This window comes from Pseudophryne corroboree, chromosome 1 (genome assembly GCF_028390025.1).
Source record: "Pseudophryne corroboree isolate aPseCor3 chromosome 1, aPseCor3.hap2, whole genome shotgun sequence".
Classification (NCBI taxonomy): domain Eukaryota; kingdom Metazoa; phylum Chordata; class Amphibia; order Anura; family Myobatrachidae; genus Pseudophryne; species Pseudophryne corroboree.
This window is the reverse complement of record NC_086444.1, coordinates 317,784,252-317,805,145: the sequence shown is the minus strand read 5'-3', so window position 1 is coordinate 317,805,145 and position 20,894 is coordinate 317,784,252.

The following is a 20,894-nucleotide window of genomic DNA, read 5'->3' as shown; positions in this document are numbered from 1 at the left end:
ACCGCCCGCCCTCCCAGAATGCGTCTACGTTTTTTGTTCTTGCTGTGGGCTATTGAAAGCCAGATTGGCGGGAAATCGCTGCCAACCAGCTGTCACACAGGCATAAGTGGTCATTGTGGGGCTCCCTCTTTAAATGGACGGCAGGTGTGTCCTTTTCTTGCGGTTGGACATTTAGACGTTCCCCTGCGGGAACCGAACGTTTGCCAGAGAAAGAGGGGTAAGGCCAGCACAATGCGGGTTATGCGGGAAGGAGGCGGGGTATGTGTACTCCCCTCCTTGGTTTGGTGGTTTGTCATCTAGGTGACGGGTGCTGGTGTTTGGCAGCGGTTTTCTGTTTGCCATCCTCCAAACTAAAGTTAATATATATTCAATTCAATTCTAATTCGGCCTCAATTATTAGTTTAAAGAGTTGGTCAGCGATTAATAAACATCGTCTGACCTTTAACTCCAGCTACTGTGTCCGTGTCTTTATTTCAGTGTGTGGTGTGGTTTTATTTAGTGATAAGCTAGCTTAAGTAAAAGGTTTATGTAATCACAATAAAGTTATGAGCGGCTTATTTAATATATCCGTTCTCTGCCTGAAAAAAGCGATACACACAGTGACTCAGTCAGTCACATACCATATCTGTGTGCACTGCTCAGGCTCAGGCCAGTGTGCTGCATCATCTATTATCTATATATAATATTATATATATCTGTCTGACTGCTCAGCTCACACAGCTTATAATTGTGGGGGAGACTGGGGAGCACTACTGCAGTGCCAGTTATAGGTTATAGCAGGAGCCAGGAGTACATAATATATTATATAGTGAGTGACCACCAGACACACAGTGCAGTTTATTTAATATATCCGTTCTCTGCCTGAAAAAAGCGATACACACAGTGACTCAGTCAGTCACATACCATATCTGTGTGCACTGCTCAGGCTCAGGCCAGTGTGCTGCATCATCTATTATCTATATATAATATTATATATATCTGTCTGACTGCTCAGCTCACACAGCTTATAATTGTGGGGGAGACTGGGGAGCACTACTGCAGTGCCAGTTATAGGTTATAGCAGGAGCCAGGAGTACATAATATATTATATAGTGAGTGACCACCAGACACACAGTGCAGTTTATTTAATATATCCGTTCTCTGCCTGAAAAAAGCGATACACACAGTGACTCAGTCAGTCACATACCATATCTGTGTGCACTGCTCAGGCTCAGGCCAGTGTGCTGCATCATCTATTATCTATATATAATATTATATATATCTGTCTGACTGCTCAGCTCACACAGCTTATAATTGTGGGGGAGACTGGGGAGCACTACTGCAGTGCCAGTTATAGGTTATAGCAGGAGCCAGGAGTACATAATATATTATATAGTGAGTGACCACCAGACACACAGTGCAGTTTATTTAATATATCCGTTCTCTGCCTGAAAAAAGCGATACACACAGTGACTCAGTCAGTCACATACCATATCTGTGTGCACTGCTCAGGCTCAGGCCAGTGTGCTGCATCATCTATTATCTATATATAATATTATATATATCTGTCTGACTGCTCAGCTCACACAGCTTATAATTGTGGGGGAGACTGGGGAGCACTACTGCAGTGCCAGTTATAGGTTATAGCAGGAGCCAGGAGTACATAATATATTATATAGTGAGTGACCACCAGACACACAGTGCAGTTTATTTAATATATCCGTTCTCTGCCTGAAAAAAGCGATACACACAGTGACTCAGTCAGTCACATACCATATCTGTGTGCACTGCTCAGGCTCAGGCCAGTGTGCTGCATCATCTATTATCTATATATAATATTATATATATCTGTCTGACTGCTCAGCTCACACAGCTTATAATTGTGGGGGAGACTGGGGAGCACTACTGCAGTGCCAGTTATAGGTTATAGCAGGAGCCAGGAGTACATAATATATTATATAGTGAGTGACCACCAGACACACAGTGCAGTTTATTTAATATATCCGTTCTCTGCCTGAAAAAAGCGATACACACAGTGACTCAGTCAGTCACATACCATATCTGTGTGCACTGCTCAGGCTCAGGCCAGTGTGCTGCATCATCTATATATATTATATATCTGTCTGACTGCTCAGCTCACACAGCTTATAATTGTGGGGGAGACTGGGGAGCACTACTGCAGTGCCAGTTATAGGTTATAGCAGGAGCCAGGAGTACATATTATATTAAAATTAAACAGTGCACACTTTTGCTGCAGGAGTGCCACTGCCAGTGTGACTGACCAGTGACCTGACCACACTGACCACCAGTATAGTTAGTAGTATACTTATATTGTGATTGCCTGAAAAAGTTAAACACTCGTCGTGTGACTTCACTTGTGTGTTTTTTTTTTTTTTATTCTATAAAAATAAAACTCATTCTGCTGACAGACAGTGTCCAGCAGGTCCGTCATTATATAATATATAATATATACCTGTCCGGCTGCAGTAGTGATATATATATATTTTTTATATCATTTATCATCCAGTCGCAGCAGACACAGTACGGTAGTTCACGGCTGTGGCTACCTCTGTGTCTCTGCACTCGGCAGGCAGTCCGTCCATAATTGTAATACCACCTAACCGTGGATTTTTTTCATTCTTCTTTATACATACATAGTTACATAGACATCTTCTCTTTATCAACCAGTCTATATTAGCTGCAGACACAGTACAGTACGGTAGTTCACGGCTGTGGCTACCTCTGTGTCTGCACTCGGCAGGCAGTCCGTCCATAATTGTATACCACCTAACCGTGGATTTTTTTCAGTCTTCTTTATACATACATAGTTACATAGACATCTTCTCTTTATCAACCAGTCTATATTAGCTGCAGACACAGTACAGTACGGTAGTTCACGGCTGTGGCTACCTCTGTGTCTGCAGTCGGCAGGCAGTCCATAATTGTATACTAGTATCCATCTCCATTGTTTACCTGAGGTGCCTTTTAGTTGTGCCTATTAAAATATGGAGAACAAAAATGTTGAGGTTCCAAAATTAGGGAAAGATCAAGATCCACTTCCACCTCGTGCTGAAGCTGCTGCCACTAGTCATGGCCGAGACGATGAAATGCCAGCAACGTCGTCTGCCAAGGCCGATGCCCAATGTCATAGTACAGAGCATGTCAAATCCAAAACACCAAATATCAGAAAAAAAAGGACTCCAAAACCTAAAATAAAATTGTCGGAGGAGAAGCGTAAACTTGCCAATATGCCATTTACCACACGGAGTGGCAAGGAACGGCTGAGGCCCTGGCCTATGTTCATGGCTAGTGGTTCAGCTTCACATGAGGATGGAAGCACTCAGCCTCTCGCTAGAAAAATGAAAAGACTCAAGCTGGCAAAAGCAGCACAGCAAAGAACTGTGCATTCTTCGAAATCCCAAATCCACAAGGAGAGTCCAATTGTGTCGGTTGCGATGCCTGACCTTCCCAACACTGGACGTGAAGAGCATGCGCCTTCCACCATTTGCACGCCCCCTGCAAGTGCTGGAAGGAGCACCCGCAGTCCAGTTCCTGATAGTCAGATTGAAGATGTCAGTGTTGAAGTACACCAGGATGAGGAGGATATGGGTGTTGCTGGCGCTGGGGAGGAAATTGACCAGGAGGATTCTGATGGTGAGGTGGTTTGTTTAAGTCAGGCACCCGGGGAGACACCTGTTGTCCGTGGGAGGAATATGGCCGTTGACATGCCAGGTGAAAATACCAAAAAAATCAGCTCTTCGGTGTGGAGGTATTTCACCAGAAATGCGGACAACAGGTGTCAAGCCGTGTGTTCCCTTTGTCAAGCTGTAATAAGTAGGGGTAAGGACGTTAACCACCTCGGAACATCCTCCCTTATACGTCACCTGCAGCGCATTCATAATAAGTCAGTGACAAGTTCAAAAACTTTGGGTGACAGCGGAAGCAGTCCACTGACCAGTAAATCCCTTCCTCTTGTAACCAAGCTCACGCAAACCACCCCACCAACTCCCTCAGTGTCAATTTCCTCCTTCCCCAGGAATGCCAATAGTCCTGCAGGCCATGTCACTGGCAATTCTGACGAGTCCTCTCCTGCCTGGGATTCCTCCGATGCATCCTTGCGTGTAACGCCTACTGCTGCTGGCGCTGCTGTTGTTGCCGCTGGGAGTCGATGGTCATCCCAGAGGGGAAGTCGTAAGCCCACTTGTACTACTTCCAGTAAGCAATTGACTGTTCAACAGTCCTTTGCGAGGAAGATGAAATATCACAGCAGTCATCCTACTGCAAAGCGGATAACTGAGGCGTTGACAACTATGTTGGTGTTAGACGTGCGTCCGGTATCCGCCGTTAGTTCACAGGGAACTAGACAATTTATTGAGGCAGTGTGCCCCCGTTACCAAATACCATCTAGGTTCCACTTCTCTAGGCAGGCGATACCGAGAATGTACACGGACGTCAGAAAAAGACTCACCAGTCTCCTAAAAAATGCAGTTGTACCCAATGTCCACTTAACCACGGACATGTGGACAAGTGGAGCAGGGCAGGGTCAGGACTATATGACTGTGACAGCCCACTGGGTAGATGTATGGACTCCCGCCGCAAGAACAGCAGCGGCGGCACCAGTAGCAGCATCTCGCAAACGCCAACTCTTTCCTAGGCAGGCTACGCTTTGTATCACCGCTTTCCAGAATACGCACACAGCTGAAAACCTCTTACGGCAACTGAGGAAGATCATCGCGGAATGGCTTACCCCAATTGGACTCTCCTGTGGATTTGTGGCATCGGACAACGCCAGCAATATTGTGTGTGCATTAAATATGGGCAAATTCCAGCACGTCCCATGTTTTGCACATACCTTGAATTTGGTGGTGCAGAATTTTTTAAAAAACGACAGGGGCGTGCAAGAGATGCTGTCGGTGGCCAGAAAAATTGCGGGACACTTTCGGCGTACAGGCACCACGTACAGAAGACTGGAGCACCACCAAAAACTACTGAACCTGCCCTGCCATCATCTGAAGCAAGAAGTGGTAACGAGGTGGAATTCAACCCTCTATATGCTTCAGAGGTTGGAGGAGCAGCAAAAGGCCATTCAAGCCTATACAATTGAGCACGATATAGGAGGTGGAATGCACCTGTCTCAAGTGCAGTGGAGAATGATTTCAACGTTGTGCAAGGTTCTGATGCCCTTTGAACTTGCCACACGTGAAGTCAGTTCAGACACTGCCAGCCTGAGTCAGGTCATTCCCCTCATCAGGCTTTTGCAGAAGAAGCTGGAGGCATTGAAGAAGGAGCTAAAAGGGAGCGATTCCGCTAGGCATGTGGGACTTGTGGATGCAGCCCTTAATTCGCTTAACAAGGATTCACGGGTGGTCAATCTGTTGAAATCAGAGCACTACATTTTGGCCACCGTGCTCGATCCTAGATTTAAAGCCTACCTTGGATCTCTCTTTCCGGCAGACACAAGTCTGCTGGGGTTGAAAGACCTGCTGGTGACAAAATTGTCAAGTCAAGCGGAACGCGACCTGTCAACATCTCCTCCTTCACATTCTCCCGCAACTGGGGGTGCGAGGAAAAGGCTCAGAATTCCGAGCCCACCCGCTGGCGGTGATGCAGGGCAGTCTGGAGCGACTGCTGATGCTGACATCTGGTCCGGACTGAAGGACCTGACAACGATTACGGACATGTCGTCTACTGTCACTGCATATGATTCTCTCAACATTGATAGAATGGTGGAGGATTATATGAGTGACCGCATCCAAGTAGGCACGTCACACAGTCCGTACTTATACTGGCAGGAAAAAGAGGCAATTTGGAGGCCCTTGCACAAACTGGCTTTATTCTACCTAAGTTGCCCTCCCACAAGTGTGTACTCCGAAAGAGTGTTTAGTGCCGCCGCTCACCTTGTCAGCAATCGGCGTACGAGGTTACATCCAGAAAATGTGGAGAAGATGATGTTCATTAAAATGAATTATAATCAATTCCTCCGCGGAGACATTGACCAGCAGCAATTGCCTCCACAAAGTACACAGGGAGCTGAGATGGTGGATTCCAGTGGGGACGAATTGATAATCTGTGAGGAGGGGGATGTACACGGTGATATATCGGAGGGTGAAGATGAGGTGGACATCTTGCCTCTGTAGAGCCAGTTTGTGCAAGGAGAGATTAATTGCTTCTTTTTTGGGGGGGGTCCAAACCAACCCGTCATATCAGTCACAGTCGTGTGGCAGACCCTGTCACTGAAATGATGGGTTGGTTAAAGTGTGCATGTCCTGTTTTGTTTATACAACATAAGGGTGGGTGGGAGGGCCCAAGGACAATTCCATCTTGCACCTCTTTTTTCTTTTCTTTTTCTTTGCATCATGTGCTGATTGGGGAGGGTTTTTTGGAAGGGACATCCTGCGTGACACTGCAGTGCCACTCCTAGATGGGCCCGGTGTTTGTGTCGGCCACTAGGGTCGCTAATCTTACTCACACAGTCAGCTACCTCATTGCGCCTCTTTTTTTCTTTGCGTCATGTGCTGTTTGGGGAGGGTTTTTTGGAAGGGCCATCCTGCGTGACACTGCAGTGCCACTCCTAGATGGGCCCGGTGTTTGTGTCGGCCACTAGGGTCGCTAATCTTACTCACACAGCTACCTCATTGCGCCTCTTTTTTTCTTTGCGTCATGTGCTGTTTGGGGAGGTTTTTTTGGAAGGGCCATCCTGCGTGACACTGCAGTGCCACTCCTAGATGGGCCCGGTGTTTGTGTCGGCCACTAGGGTCGCTTATCTTACTCACACAGCGACCTCGGTGCAAATTTTAGGACTAAAAATAATATTGTGAGGTGTGAGGTATTCAGAATAGACTGAAAATGAGTGTAAATTATGGTTTTTGAGGTTAATAATACTTTGGGATCAAAATGACCCCCAAATTCTATGATTTAAGCTGTTTTTTAGTGTTTTTTGAAAAAAACACCCGAATCCAAAACACACCCGAATCCGACAAAAAAAATTCGGTGAGGTTTTGCCAAAACGCGTTCGAACCCAAAACACGGCCGCGGAACCGAACCCAAAACCAAAACACAAAACCCGAAAAATTTCAGGCGCTCATCTCTAATTTATATCGCAAAATACATGAAACATTGTAGCTGTGATTTCCGGGGAGAATTGTTGAAACTAGTCATACCATTCTCCCACTTTCTACCACTTGTTGAACTACTGTATGACAGTCTAAATGCCTCTTTTTAACATATTGTCTAACTAATTTAATAACAGCTCTAATGTATTAAGCAAATATGATGCCTATGTGCAAAACATTTCCCCCTCTTCCCCTCGTTCCCTCCTTCTGTGTTTACCCTTGTTGTCTGTGTTTTCTTCTCCCACTTTCTTTTAATGTGATAACTTAGTTGATATTTTATATTATTGAATACTGTTCTTTTATCAAAAAGGAATGATAACCAATATTTCATAGTTCTCAAACAAGATTGTTTTTGTTATAATCACCAGACGTCTCCCGGGAAGATCACTCTAGGAATTCCTTCAGGTAAGTGTTCTGCAGTCTCGCTCTTTCAGCAGGTGTGGTGGGGTCCCCTTTAGGGAGCCAACCCTTATCTAGGGTCTTTTTCAAGGCAGAGTAATAGTCCCAAGTGCGTGTACGGATATTTAAACCCCTAATGTCCAATCAGCATAAGCCATTTAAAAACAGTGCAGCTGTTTTAATTCAACTTCGTCAGAAGGCGTCTGGTTTCCTAGCTAACGGGGGAAGCTGTTTGGTCCTGAGTGGAACGTCACTTCCACTCCATCACTTCCGGCTTCCGGGGAGTTCTTCTTTTGTGTAGCATCCGGTTGCCTGGGTAACGGGAGAAGCCGCTCGATCTGGAGCAGAACGTAACTTCTGTTACGTCACTTCCAGCAACAGGGAGTTCCCTCGTTGCCCCAGTGATGAGGGAAGCCGCTCGTTCCGACTTGCCGCGTCATCTCCACCACGTCACATCATAGGACAGCGGGCGGCTAATACAAAGAAACTCCATGGATACATATTAATTCACATTCCTCTATAATTACATCTCCACTGTTCGTTCTTTTATAGCGCCATGTCCGAGTTGTTATAATAGCAGGAATCAAAAACTAGGCTTGTCATCTCTCATTTATGAAATTTAAACTGTTATTTTTAGAAATATTCCAGGGATGATGTGCTTTATATATTTATTTATTTTTATCCTTAATAGGCTGTCCATTTTACTTGATTTTGTATATGGACTTTGAACAAGGACATTATTTAAAAATCCGGGATGACAATATGAGAGATGACAAGCCTCGTTTTTGATTTCTGATATTATAACAACTTGGATATGGCGTTATAAAAGGACAAACAGTGGAGATGTAATTATAGAGGAATGTGAATTAATATGTATCCATGGCGTTTCTTTGTATTAGCCACCCGCTGTCCTATGATGTGACGTGGTGGAGGTAACGATGCACATCGGAACGAGCGGTTTCCCTCTTCGCTGGGGTAACGAGGGAACTCCCTGTTGCCGGAAGTGACGTAACAGAAGTTTCGCTCTGCACCGGATCAAGCAGCTTCCCCCTTTACCCAGGCAACCGGATGCTACACGAAAGAAAAACTCAGCGGCTTCCGTAAGTGATGGAGTAGAAGTGACGTTCTGCTCAGGACCGAACAGCTTCCCCCGTTACCTAGGAAACTGGACGCCTTTTTACGAAGTTGAATTAAAATAGCTGTACTGTTTTTAAATGGCTTATGCTGATTGGACATTTGGGGTTTAAACATCCGTACACGCACTTGGGACTATTACTCTACCTTGAAAAAGACCCAAGATAAGGGTTGAAACGCGTTGGCTACCTAAAGGGGACCCCACCACACCTGCTGAAAGAGCAAGACTGCTGAACACTTGAAGAAATTCCCAGAGTGATCTTCCCGGGAGACGTCTGGTGATTATAACAAAAACAAGCTGGTTTGAGAACTATGAAATATTGGTTCTCATTCCTTTTTGGTAATTGCTCTGCACTTTAACTACAGCAGGGATTGGAGGGGATTTCCCTATTTTTGACCTTTTAATACTGTTTGTTGGATTGTATATTATGTGTTTTACTGATTAAATGTACTGTACTACACATGCTATTCTTATCTTTTCTTCTTATATGCTGAGTGGTGTCGACATGCCGGCATATTGAAGGAAGACACTTTCAACAAGCAGAAATTGCATCTCCCAAGGGATGTATTTTTGGTTTCTCTATGATTGTGTGTGACCGATTTTTACGTTTGCTACACGATTTATTCACCTTGTGGCGCCTGGCAGGAAACGTATCCGCTTTCTGTTTTCATAATCATTTGTTTCCTTGGGTGGTATTGGGAGATACACCCTTTGGATACTCTGTACTGCAAGGCTGCCTAATCTAAAGGGCGGTTCATAGGTGACCAACATTTCTATTATATGTTCTTTTATTGATATGTATATTGTGTTTTTGCCAACTATTCCTATAGTTTACTTTTTGAACACACTCGTAGTATTAATGGAGATTTTGATTTTGTTGATTATATCATACCTGGATGAACTTTGAACCGGATCCGCAGATCCCTATTTATATTCCATGTGAACATTAAGTAATGGGATTGTGTGTCCCACTCGCTGACTTTATATGACAGTCATTTCTGTATATGATTCCAGTCAACTCTTTTTTTTTTTCTCTCCACTTATCAACTCAATGATTTTACATTGTAATGATTATATTGTTGCCAACTGTACAAAATGTATTGCGTTTTAATACTTTGAGTATGCTTTTTGTAAAAAACAAAAAACACAATAAATAGATTTTGAAAAAGAAAAACAAGGACGTTTTAATGTTCCAGACCCCAATTGTGAAGGTACATTTAGCATGACAAGATTGTAGTCCGGACCTACATTCTTTTATAGAACAAAGAGTGAGTGAAATCAAAGTGTGGCGCTCCTTTAAATCTATATGCAAGTGGAAATGACTGTAATGACTTTTTATATATTGACAGAAATAATTTCAGCAGTATACATCTGTCATTATATGAAAAGTCATTACAGTCATTTCCACTCGCATATAGATTTAAAGGAGCGCCACACTTTGATTTCACTCACTCTTTGTTCTATATTGTTATTGTTTTGGGGGGTGAGGGAGACGCCCCATTGTGTGATTTTGATTGAGGCTGCACCTTTTTATTGCGCACCAGATAGAAACCAGTTCCTTTTTGTATTTAGTTAAGTTTCCACTACATTCTTTTATGTTTTTTGTACTCCATACCACCTGCCTTCCAATTTGCTGTTGGACTTTTAAGGATTTCCATGTTGTTTTTTTAACCTTTTAATTGCTGGATAAATAAAATAAGCTTTTTTCTGTCTAATCTGGGTTCCACGTGTGTCATGGCTTTATAATAATGGATAATGATACCTTTATGTGCGGATTCGGATTGTCTGAACTGTGAGTGTGGGTATGTATTGTTGTTACCACCCCGGTGAATTTTGAGTGTGGTCACTAGTAAAGAAACCTTGGTGTGCACAGCTACTCCACTGTTATGCAAGACTTTAGGTAATCCTATGCAAATATAATTATCTGTAGACACCACATACTCCAGAAGTCCAACTGGGAGTAAAAGCTATCTAGAAAATAATTGAAATTGGTCAGTGAAAGAAACCTTGATAAGAGGAACACATCCACGAAATGTGAGTTTTGGGTACGCCTTATTAAATTCTTGATTCTAGATATTCACCTGTATGTCGTTGGTCCCTACCCTTTATTTAAAGAAAATAAGAATTTACTCACCGGTAATTCTTTTTCTCGTAGTCCGTAGTGGATGCTGGGAACTCCGTAAAGACCATGGGGAATAGCGGGCTCCGAAGGAGGCTGGGCACTCTAGAAAGATTTATGACTACCTGGTGTGCACTGGCTCCTCCCACTATGACCCTCCTCCAAGCCTCAGTTAGGACACCGTGCTCGGACGAGCTGACATAATAAGGAAGGATTTTGAATCCCGGGTAATACTCATACCAGCCACACCCATCACACCGTACAACTCGTGATACTATATCCAGTTTTACAGCATGAAAACAACAGAGCCTCTCAACAGATGGCTCAACAATAACCCTTTAGGTAACAATAACTATTTACAAGTATTGCAGACAATCCGCACTTGGGATGGGCGCCCAGCATCCACTACGGACTACGAGAAAAAGAATTACCGGTGAGTAAATTCTTATTTTCTCTGACGTCCTAGTGGATGCTGGGAACTCCGTAAGGACCATGGGGATTATACCAAAGCTCCCAAACGGGCGGGAGAGTGCGGGTGACTCTGCAGCACCGAATGAGAGAACTCCAGGTCCTCCTCAGCCAGGGTATCAAATTTGTAAAATTTTGCAAACGTGTTTGCCCCTGACCAAGTAGCAGCTCGGCAAAGTTGTAAAGCCGAGACCCCTCGGGCAGCCGCCCAAGATGAGCCCACCTTCCTCGTGGAATGGGCATTTACAGATTTTGGCTGTGGCAGGCCTGCCACAGAATGAGCAAGCTGAATTGTACTACAAATCCAGCGAGCAATAGTCTGCTTGGAAGCAGGAGCACCCAGCTTGTTGGGTGCATATAGGATAAACAGCGAGTCAGATTTTCTGACTCCAGCCGTCCTGGAAACATATATTTTCAGGGCCCTGACAACGTCTAGCAACCTGGAGTCCTCCAAATCCCTAGTAGCCGCAGGCACCACAATAGGCTGGTTCAGGTGAAACGCTGACACCACCTTAGGGAGAAACTGGGGACGAGTCCTCAATTCTGCCCTATCCATATGGAAAATCAGATAAGGGCTTTTACATGATAAAGCCGCCAATTCTGACACTCGCCTGGCCGAAGCCAAGGCCAATAACATGACCACTTTCCACGTGAGATATTTCAGATCCACGGTTTTTAGTGGCTCAAACCAATGTGATTTTAAGAAACTCAACACCACGTTGAGATCCCAAGGTGCCACAGGAGGCACAAACGGGGGCTGAATATGCAGCACACCTTTCACAAATGTCTGAACTTCAGGTACTGAAGCTAGTTCTTTTTGAAAGAAAATCGACAGAGCCGAGATCTGTACTTTAATGGAGCCTAGTTTTAGGCTCATATTCACTCCTGCTTGCAGGAAATGCAGAAATCGACCTAGTTGAAATTCCTCTGTTGGGGCCTTTCCGGCCTCGCACCAAGCAACATATTTCCGCCATATGCGGTGGTAATGCTTTGCAGTTACATCTTTCCTTGCTTTAATTAGCGTAGGAATGACTTCCTCCGGAATGCCCTTTTCCTTCAGGATCCGGCGTTCAACCGTCATGCCGTCAAACGCAGCCGCGGTAAGTCTTGGAACAGACAGGGCCCCTGCTGCAGCAGGTCCTGTCTGAGTGGCAGAGGCCATGGGTCCTCTGAGATCATCTCTTGAAGTTCCGGGTACCACGCTCGTCTCGGCCAATCCGAAACCACGAGAATTGTGTTTACTCCTCGCTTTCTTATTATTCTCAATACCTTTGGTATGAGAGGCAGAGGAGGGAACACATAAACCGTCTGGTACACCCACGGTGTCACTAGAGCGTCCACAGCTATCGCCTGAGGGTCCCTTGACCTGGCGCAATATCTTTTAAACTTTTTGTTGAGGCGGGACGCCATCATGTCCACCTGTGGTTTTTCCCAACGGTTTACCAGCATCTGGAAGACTTCTGGATGAAGTCCCCACTCTCCCGGGTGGAGGTCGTGTCTGCTGAGGAAGTCTGCTTCCCAGTTGTCCACTCCCGGAATGAACACTGCTGACAGTGCTAGTACATGATTCTCCGCCCATCAGAGAATTCTTGTGGCTTCTGCCATTGCCATCCTGCTTCTTGTGCCGCCCTGTCGATTTACATGGGCGACTGCCGTGATGTTGTCTGACTGGATCAGCACCGGCTGGTGTAGGAGCAGGGATTTTGCTTGACTTAGGGCATTGTAAATGGCCCTTAGTTCCAGAATATTTATGTGAAGGGAAGTCTCCTGACTCGACCATAGTCCTTGGAAGTTTCTTCCCTGTGTGACTGCCCCCCAGCCTCGAAGGCTGGCATCCGTGGTCACCAGGACCCAGTCCTGTATGCCGAACCTGCGGCCCTCTAGAAGATGGGCACTCTGCAGCCACCACAGTAGAGACACCCTGGTTCTTGGAGACAGGGTTATTAAGCGATGCATCTGAAGATGCGATCCGGACCATTTGTCCAACAGGTCCCACTGAAAAATTCTGGCATGGAACCTGCCGAAGGGAATTGCTTCGTAAGAAGCTACCATCTTTCCCAGGACCCGCGTGCAATGATGCACCGATACCTGTTTTGGTTTCAGGAGGTCTCTGACTAGAGATGACAACTCCCTGGCTTTCTCCTCCGGGAGAAACACTTTTTTATGGACTGTATCCAGAATCATACCCAGGAACAGTAGACGTGTCGTCGGAACCAGCTGTGACTTTGGGATATTCAGAATCCAGCCGTGCTGGTGCAGCACTTCCTGAGATAGTGCTACTCCCACCAACAACTGTTCCTTGGACCTCGCCTTTATTAGGAGATCGTCCAAGTACGGGATAATTAAAACTCCCTTCTTTCGAAGGAGTATCATCATTTCCGCCATAACCTTGGTAAATACCCTCGGTGCCGTGGACAGTCCAAACGGCAGCGTCTGGAATTGGTAATGGCAATCCTGTACCACAAATCTGAGGTACTCCTGGTGAGGATGGTAAATGGGGACATGCAAGTAAGCATCCTTGATGTCCAGGGTTACCATGTAATCCCCCTCGTCCAGGCTTGCAATAACCGCCCTGAGCGATTCCATCTTGAACTTGAATTTTTTTATGAATGTGTTCAAGGATTTCAAATTTAGAATGGGTCTCACCGAACCGTCCGGTTTCGGCACCACAAATAGTGTGGAATAGTAACCCCGGCCTTGTTGAAGTAGGGGTACCTTGATTATCACCTGCTGGGAATACAGCTTGTGAATTGCCGCTAGCACCGCCTCCCTGTCTGAGGGAGCAATCGGCAAGGCAGATTTTAGGAACCGGTGGGGTGGAGACGCCTCGAATTCCAGTTTGTACCCTTGAGATACTATTTGAAGGATCCAGGGATCCACCTGTGAGCGAGCCCACTGATCGCTGAAACTCTTGAGGCAGCCCCCCACCGTACCTGGCTCCGCCTGTGGAGCCCCACCGTCATGCGGCGGACTTGGAAGAAGAAGCGGGGGAGGACTTTTGCTCCTGGGAACCAGCTGTTTGATGCAGCCTTTTTCCCCTACCTCTGCCTCTGGACAGAAAAGACCCGCCTTTTCCACGCTTGTTTTTCTGGGTCCGAAAGGACTGAACCTGATAAAACGGCGCCTTTTTAGGCTGTGAGGGGACATGGGCTAAAAATGCTGACTTCCCAGACGTTGCTGTGGAAACTAGGTCCGAGAGACCATCCCCAAATAATTCCTCACCCTTATAAGGCAAAACTTCCATGTGCCTTTTAGAATCTGCATCTCCTGTCCACTGGCGAGTCCATAAGCCTCTCCTAGCAGAAATGGACAATGCACTTACTTTTGATGCCAGCCGGCAGATTTCCCTCTGTGCATCTCTCATATATAAGACTGAGTCTTTGATATGGTCTATGGTTAATAGGATCGTGTCTCTGTCTAGTGTGTCAATATTTTCTGACAGTGTATCTGACCACGCAGCGGCAGCACTGCACATCCAAGCTGACGCAATAGCTGGCATAAGTATAATGCCTGAGTGTGTGTATACAGACTTCAGTATCGCCTCCTGCTTTCTATCAGCAGGTTCCTTGAGGGCGGCCGTATCCGGAGACTGTAGTGCCACCTTTTTAGACAAACGTGTGAGCGCTTTATCCACCCTAGGGGGTGTTTCCCAACGTGACCTATCCTCTGGCGGGAAAGGGAACGCCATTAGTACCTTCTTAGGAATTACCAATTTTTTATCAGGGAAAGCCCACGCTTCTTCACACACTTCATTTAATTCATCTGATGGGGGAAAAACTACGGGTAGTTTTTTCTCCCCAAACATAATACCCTTTTTAGTGGTACCTGTATTTATATCAGAAATGTGTAACACCTCTTTCATTGCCTCAATCATGCAGTGAATGGCCTTAGTGGGCATCAGGTTAGACTCATCGTCGTCGACACTGGTCATCTGCGTCTGCGGTCTGAGGTAGCGGGCGTTTCAGAGCCCCTGATGACCTTTGAGACGCCTGGACAGGCACGAGCTGAGAAGTCGGCTGTCCCACATTTGGTATGTCGTCAAATTTCTTATGTAAAGAGTCTATACGTGCACTCATTTCTTTCCATAAGGTCATCCACTCAGGTGTCTGCCCCGCAGGGGGTGACATCCCTCCTAAAGGCATCTGCTCCGTCTCCACATCATTATCCTCATCAAACATGTCGACACAGCCGTACCGACACACCGCACACACACACAGGGAATGCTCTATCAGAGGACAGGACCCACAAAAGCCCTTTGGGGGGGACAGAGTGAGAGTATGCCAGCACACACCAGAGCGCCATATAATACAGGGACTAACTGAGTTATGTCCCCTATAGCTGCTTTTTCTATATAACTGTATACTGCGCCTTAAATTTAGTGCCCCCCCCCTCTCTTTTTTACCCTTTTCTGTAGTGTAGACTGCAGGGGAGAGCCAGGGAGCTTCCTTCCAGCGGAGCTGTGAGGGAGAAATGGCGCCAGTGTGCTGAGGGAGATAGCTCCGCCCCTTTTCCGCGGACTATTCTCCCGCTTTTTTCTATATTCTGGCAGGAGTATTTTTCACATATATAGCCTCTGGGGCTATATATTGTGGTATTTTTGCCAGCCAAGGTGTTATTATTGCTTCTCAGGGCGCCCCCCCCCAGCGCCCTGCACCCTCAGTGACCGGAGTGTGAAGTGTGTGTGAGGAGCAATGGCGCACAGCTGCAGTGCTGTGCGCTACCTTGGTGAAGACTGATGTCTTCTGCCGCCGATTTTCCGGACCTCTTCTTGCTTCTGGCTCTGTAAGGGGGACGGCGGCGCGGCTCCGGGACCGAACACCAAGGACTGGGCCTGCGGTCGATCCCTCTGGAGCTAATGGTGTCCAGTAGCCTAAGAAGCCCAAGCTGGCTGCAAGCAGGCAGGTTCGCTTCTTCTCCCCTTAGTCCCTCGCTGCAGTGAGCCTGTTGCCAGCAGGTCTCACTGAACATAAAAAACCTACTTTCTATACTTTCTCTCTAAAGGCTCAGGAGAGCCCCTAGTGTGCATCCAACCTCGGCCGGGCACGAAATTTAACTGAGGCTTGGAGGAGGGTCATAGTGGGAGGAGCCAGTGCACACCAGGTAGTCATAAATCTTTCTAGAGTGCCCAGCCTCCTTCGGAGCCCGCTATTCCCCATGGTCCTTACGGAGTTCCCAGCATCCACTAGGACGTCAGAGAAACCTTTATGCACCTGGCTTTTTCCACTCGACAAGTGAGTTTTGGTACACCGGATGCTATTTATTCTTTGGTCGTCTGAATTGTATTATATCGGCCTCTCAAGTAATATAAGAACTGTCAAGCATTGTGAAATAGTACTACACATTGTTTCATTTTTTGTTTATTTGCATGAATAACTATCAGAAGAAAAACATCACTTAGATCTGTCAACTATGAATTACTAGACTCACTGGTTTGATCACCTTTATTTAAGTGTTGCCTTTGATCTATTGTCTCCTTCTATGTATCCTGTCATTCACGGTGATGTCGTATAGGGTCAAGTTGAGAATAGTAGCAGTGTTTTTAATATGCCAAGTCAGAACATGAATCATACTGGGACCTACCCATTGGATTTGTATAAATAATACTTTGATAAAAGATGGTTGTGTGGTGGTGTTTTATATAAATAAAATATTACAACATTCAGGGCACTACAGTGTTCTACAAGTGCCCTGGCAGCCACAAAAATTGGCAATGACAGTACGTGTGGAGACCTGTAGTATGCCAAAAAAATAAAATAAAACATTTATTCTAACCATTTATTATCCCACACCCACTGCCCATGGTGCTGGGATTTTTTTTTTACCAGTAGAAGGGCATTTTATGCTACAGGCCTGATACCCCTAGAGAATACAGCAATACTGACCAGCATAATGATGGTGGGCACTATGGTGGGGACAATCAATGCTCTATTGGCACTAGCCCTTACTGGTAATACCCAGTTCTGGTAATGGAGATTTGGGGGAACTCCACACTCTGTTCCCCCCTGATTTTTTTCAATACCATTCTAAGCTGAAGCACAAGTGCTGGTTCCAATTTTTGCGGCACACATTTTGTTGTTATTAAATTCTACTTTTAAACATGAAAAAGACTATAAAGCTGCTGTGTTTTTGCAGTCGCTTTGTAGAGATATACACACTTGGGAACCAACTGTGATTGACAGCAGGTTCAGTTTAGACCTTTACTAAATATTGTGGTTTTGAGCTGGAACTCAAAGTTGATCCACAGATATTTGCTTTGTTTTCCGCATGCTTGTAATATTTTTGATCAAGAAAAGACATTGTTTTTTCAGTTGTGTATAGTTGCTTTAAAAGTACAGTTTATAATCTCTTGGCATGCAAGAGCTTCCTTCCCGAAGTCCTCTTGCTAAATACCTTCCTTGATGGCTTTTTTCTTGTGGATGGAATGAATTTAAGGATTAAAGCTATGAAAAAATGAACTAAATATGAATGGATAATGGATCTATTTATCAAGGGCTAAGTACTTTTGTGACTTTTAGCTTGCCTTTGACATGATTAATATGTCCCATACATACTGTAGACAAAAAAATATGATCTTCAGCAACCACAGCATTGTTTGAGTCTTTAATATCAAAGCAGATTAAAAGTTTAATTCCCCCCCCCTTCAAATTATATGTTTATGGATCAATGGGTCGACAATGGGTCAACCTGGATAAGGTCAACAGTCATTAGGGCCACTATTGGTCCACATGTACATGGGAAAAAAGTTGCCACAGTGAAAAGGTTGAAACAGAAAAGGTTGATGTGACTTGTTTTTGGTGTTATTTTTTCCGTAACATAACTAGGAACCCCAATTAGTGCACTGCATCTCCTTGCATGGCGAAGGAACAAGGTGCCTCGCTGTGCTCAGCACAGGTTACAATTCCCATTCGTAGTTCACGTGGATGGTAAAGTATGAAAAAGTTAAAAATGAAAAGATTGTAAAAAAGACATGTTGACCTTTTCATGTATCGACCTGACCCATGTCTCATTTTTTTATACTGTCAACCTTTACTGTTGACCTTGTCCATGTCGACCCATAGTGGTCAACCTATTGACTGTCTACCTACCTTCTTGTTACCGATTATATATACACTGACATATACAATCAGAATTTTAATTCAGCTGTACATTTTTTCATAAGACTACTAAGGAGACATTTTCATAAATGTATAAACACTGGAGATGTACGGCAGGCACTTTTCGTGTTTTGGTTTTGGTTCTGGTTCCATGCTCGTGTTTTGGATCTGGATTGGTTTTGCCAAAACCACCCTTTCGTGTTTTGGCTTTAGTTTTGGTTTTGGATCTGGATGATTTTTGGAAAAAACATAAAAACAGCTAAAATCACAGAATTTTGGGGTAATTTTGATCCTATGGTATTATTTACCTCAATAACATTAATTTCCACTCATTTCCAGTCTATTCTGAATACCTCACACCTCACAATATTGTTTTTAGGCCAAAAGGTTGCACCGAGGTGGCTGCATGACTAAGCTAAGCGACATAAGTGTGCAGCACAAACACCTGGGCCATCTAGGAGTGGCACTGCAGTGGCAGACAGGATGGCAGATTTAAAAACTAGGCCCCAAAAAGCACATGATGCAAAGAAGAAAAAGAGGTGCAATGAGGTAGCTATATGACTAAGCTAAGCGACACCAGTGTGCAGCACAAACACCTGGCCCATCTAGTAGTGGCACTGCAGTGTCAGACAGGATGGCACTTTAAAAAACTAGGACCCAAACAGCACATCATGCAAAGAAGTAAAAGAGGTGCAATGAGGTAGCTGTATGACTAAGTTAAGCAGCACAAGTGTGCGGCACAAACATCTGGCCTATGTAGGGTTGGCACTGCAGTCCCACTGCACTAATGGCAGATACCAGACGCATGTCTTACACCAACATAACTGTCAAGGCCTCAGTTATCCGCTTTGCAACAGGATGACTGCTGTCATATTTCATCTTCCTCGCAAAGGACTGTTGGACAGTCATTTTCTTAGTTGAAGTAGTACAAGTGGTCTTCTGACTTCCTCTCTGGGATGACAATTGACTCCCAGCAGCAACAACAGCAGCAGCAGCAGCAGCAGTGGGAGGAAGTGGTTCTTGATCTTTCCCTATTTTATCCTCCAAATTTTTGTTCTCCATTATTTTTCAGGAGTTATATAACAAAATGCAGCAAAGGAGAGCATACCTCTACACCACACAGGGCATACCCTGTAAAAATTATTTGGATTAAATATTAATATATACAGCACAGAACAGCACAACTGGACTTATATGGCAGCACCATTGGACTGGACTTATACGGCCGCACCACTGGACTGGATTTTAACGGCAGTACCACTGGATTTATACTGCAGTACCACTGGACATATACGGCAGTGTTACTGGAATTATATGGCAGTACCAATGGACATATACGGCAGTAACACTGGACTTATACAGCAGTATCACTGGACTGTATTTATACGGCAGTACCACTGGACATATATGGCAGTAAAACTGGAATTATATGGCAGTACCATTGGACATATACGGCAGTATCACTGGACTGGATCTATAAAACCAGTACCACTGGATTTATACGGCAGTACCACTGAACTTATATGGCAGTACCACTGGACTGGATTTATATGGCAGCATCAAATGACTTATACACCAGTACCACTGGAATTAAACGGCAGTATCACTGGACTTATACGCCAGTACCACTGAACTTATATGCCAGTATCACTGGAATTATACGGCAGTACCACTGGACTGGATTTATACAGCAGCATCACTTGAATTATACGCCAGTACCACTGGAATTATATGGCAGTATCACTGGACTTATATGGTAGTATCAATGTAATTATACGGAAGTGTCACTGGAATTATATGGCAGTACCACTGGACATATATGGCAGTATCACTGGAATTATATGGCAGTACCACTGGACATATACGGCAGTATCACTGGAATTATATAGCAATACCACTGGACTTATAAATCCAGTCCAGTGATACTGCCGTATAAGGCAGTACCACTGGACACATACGTCAGTATCACTGGACATATACGGCAGTATCACTGGACTAGATTTATACGCCAGTACCACTGGATTTATACGGCAGTACCACTGGACATAGACGGCAGTATCACTGGAATTATATGGCAGTACTACTGGACATATACGGCAGTATCACTGGATTTATACGGCAGTACTGCTGGACATATATACGGCAGTATCACTGGACATATACGGCAGTACCACTGGACTTATATAGCAGCACAGGGACATCACCACTGGACTAATGCAGGACAACACAGCACCACTGAAATGGACTGGACTTATACAGCAGCACTGGACATATGGCAGCAGAGGACACCACCACTGTGACTGAACTAGTCAGTCACAACATACTCCCACCGGCGCAGCCGCCAGTCTCTTGTTGCAGCCTGTCACCCACCGCCGCATAACTCCCAATCCGCACCACCTCTGCAAGGGACTCGGGAGCACTGCATTCCCCTCTGCCCGGCCGCTATCTGAGGCAGTCACCTAGAGTCCCGCCGGTGCCTGTCTCCCACCGCTGCCTCTGCAGGTGACTTGGGAGCGTTGCCAATGCTGCCAGCTCCTGGGTCTCTGCCTCCTCTACCTTCCATTGACAGCCCTGGATGCTGGATCAGA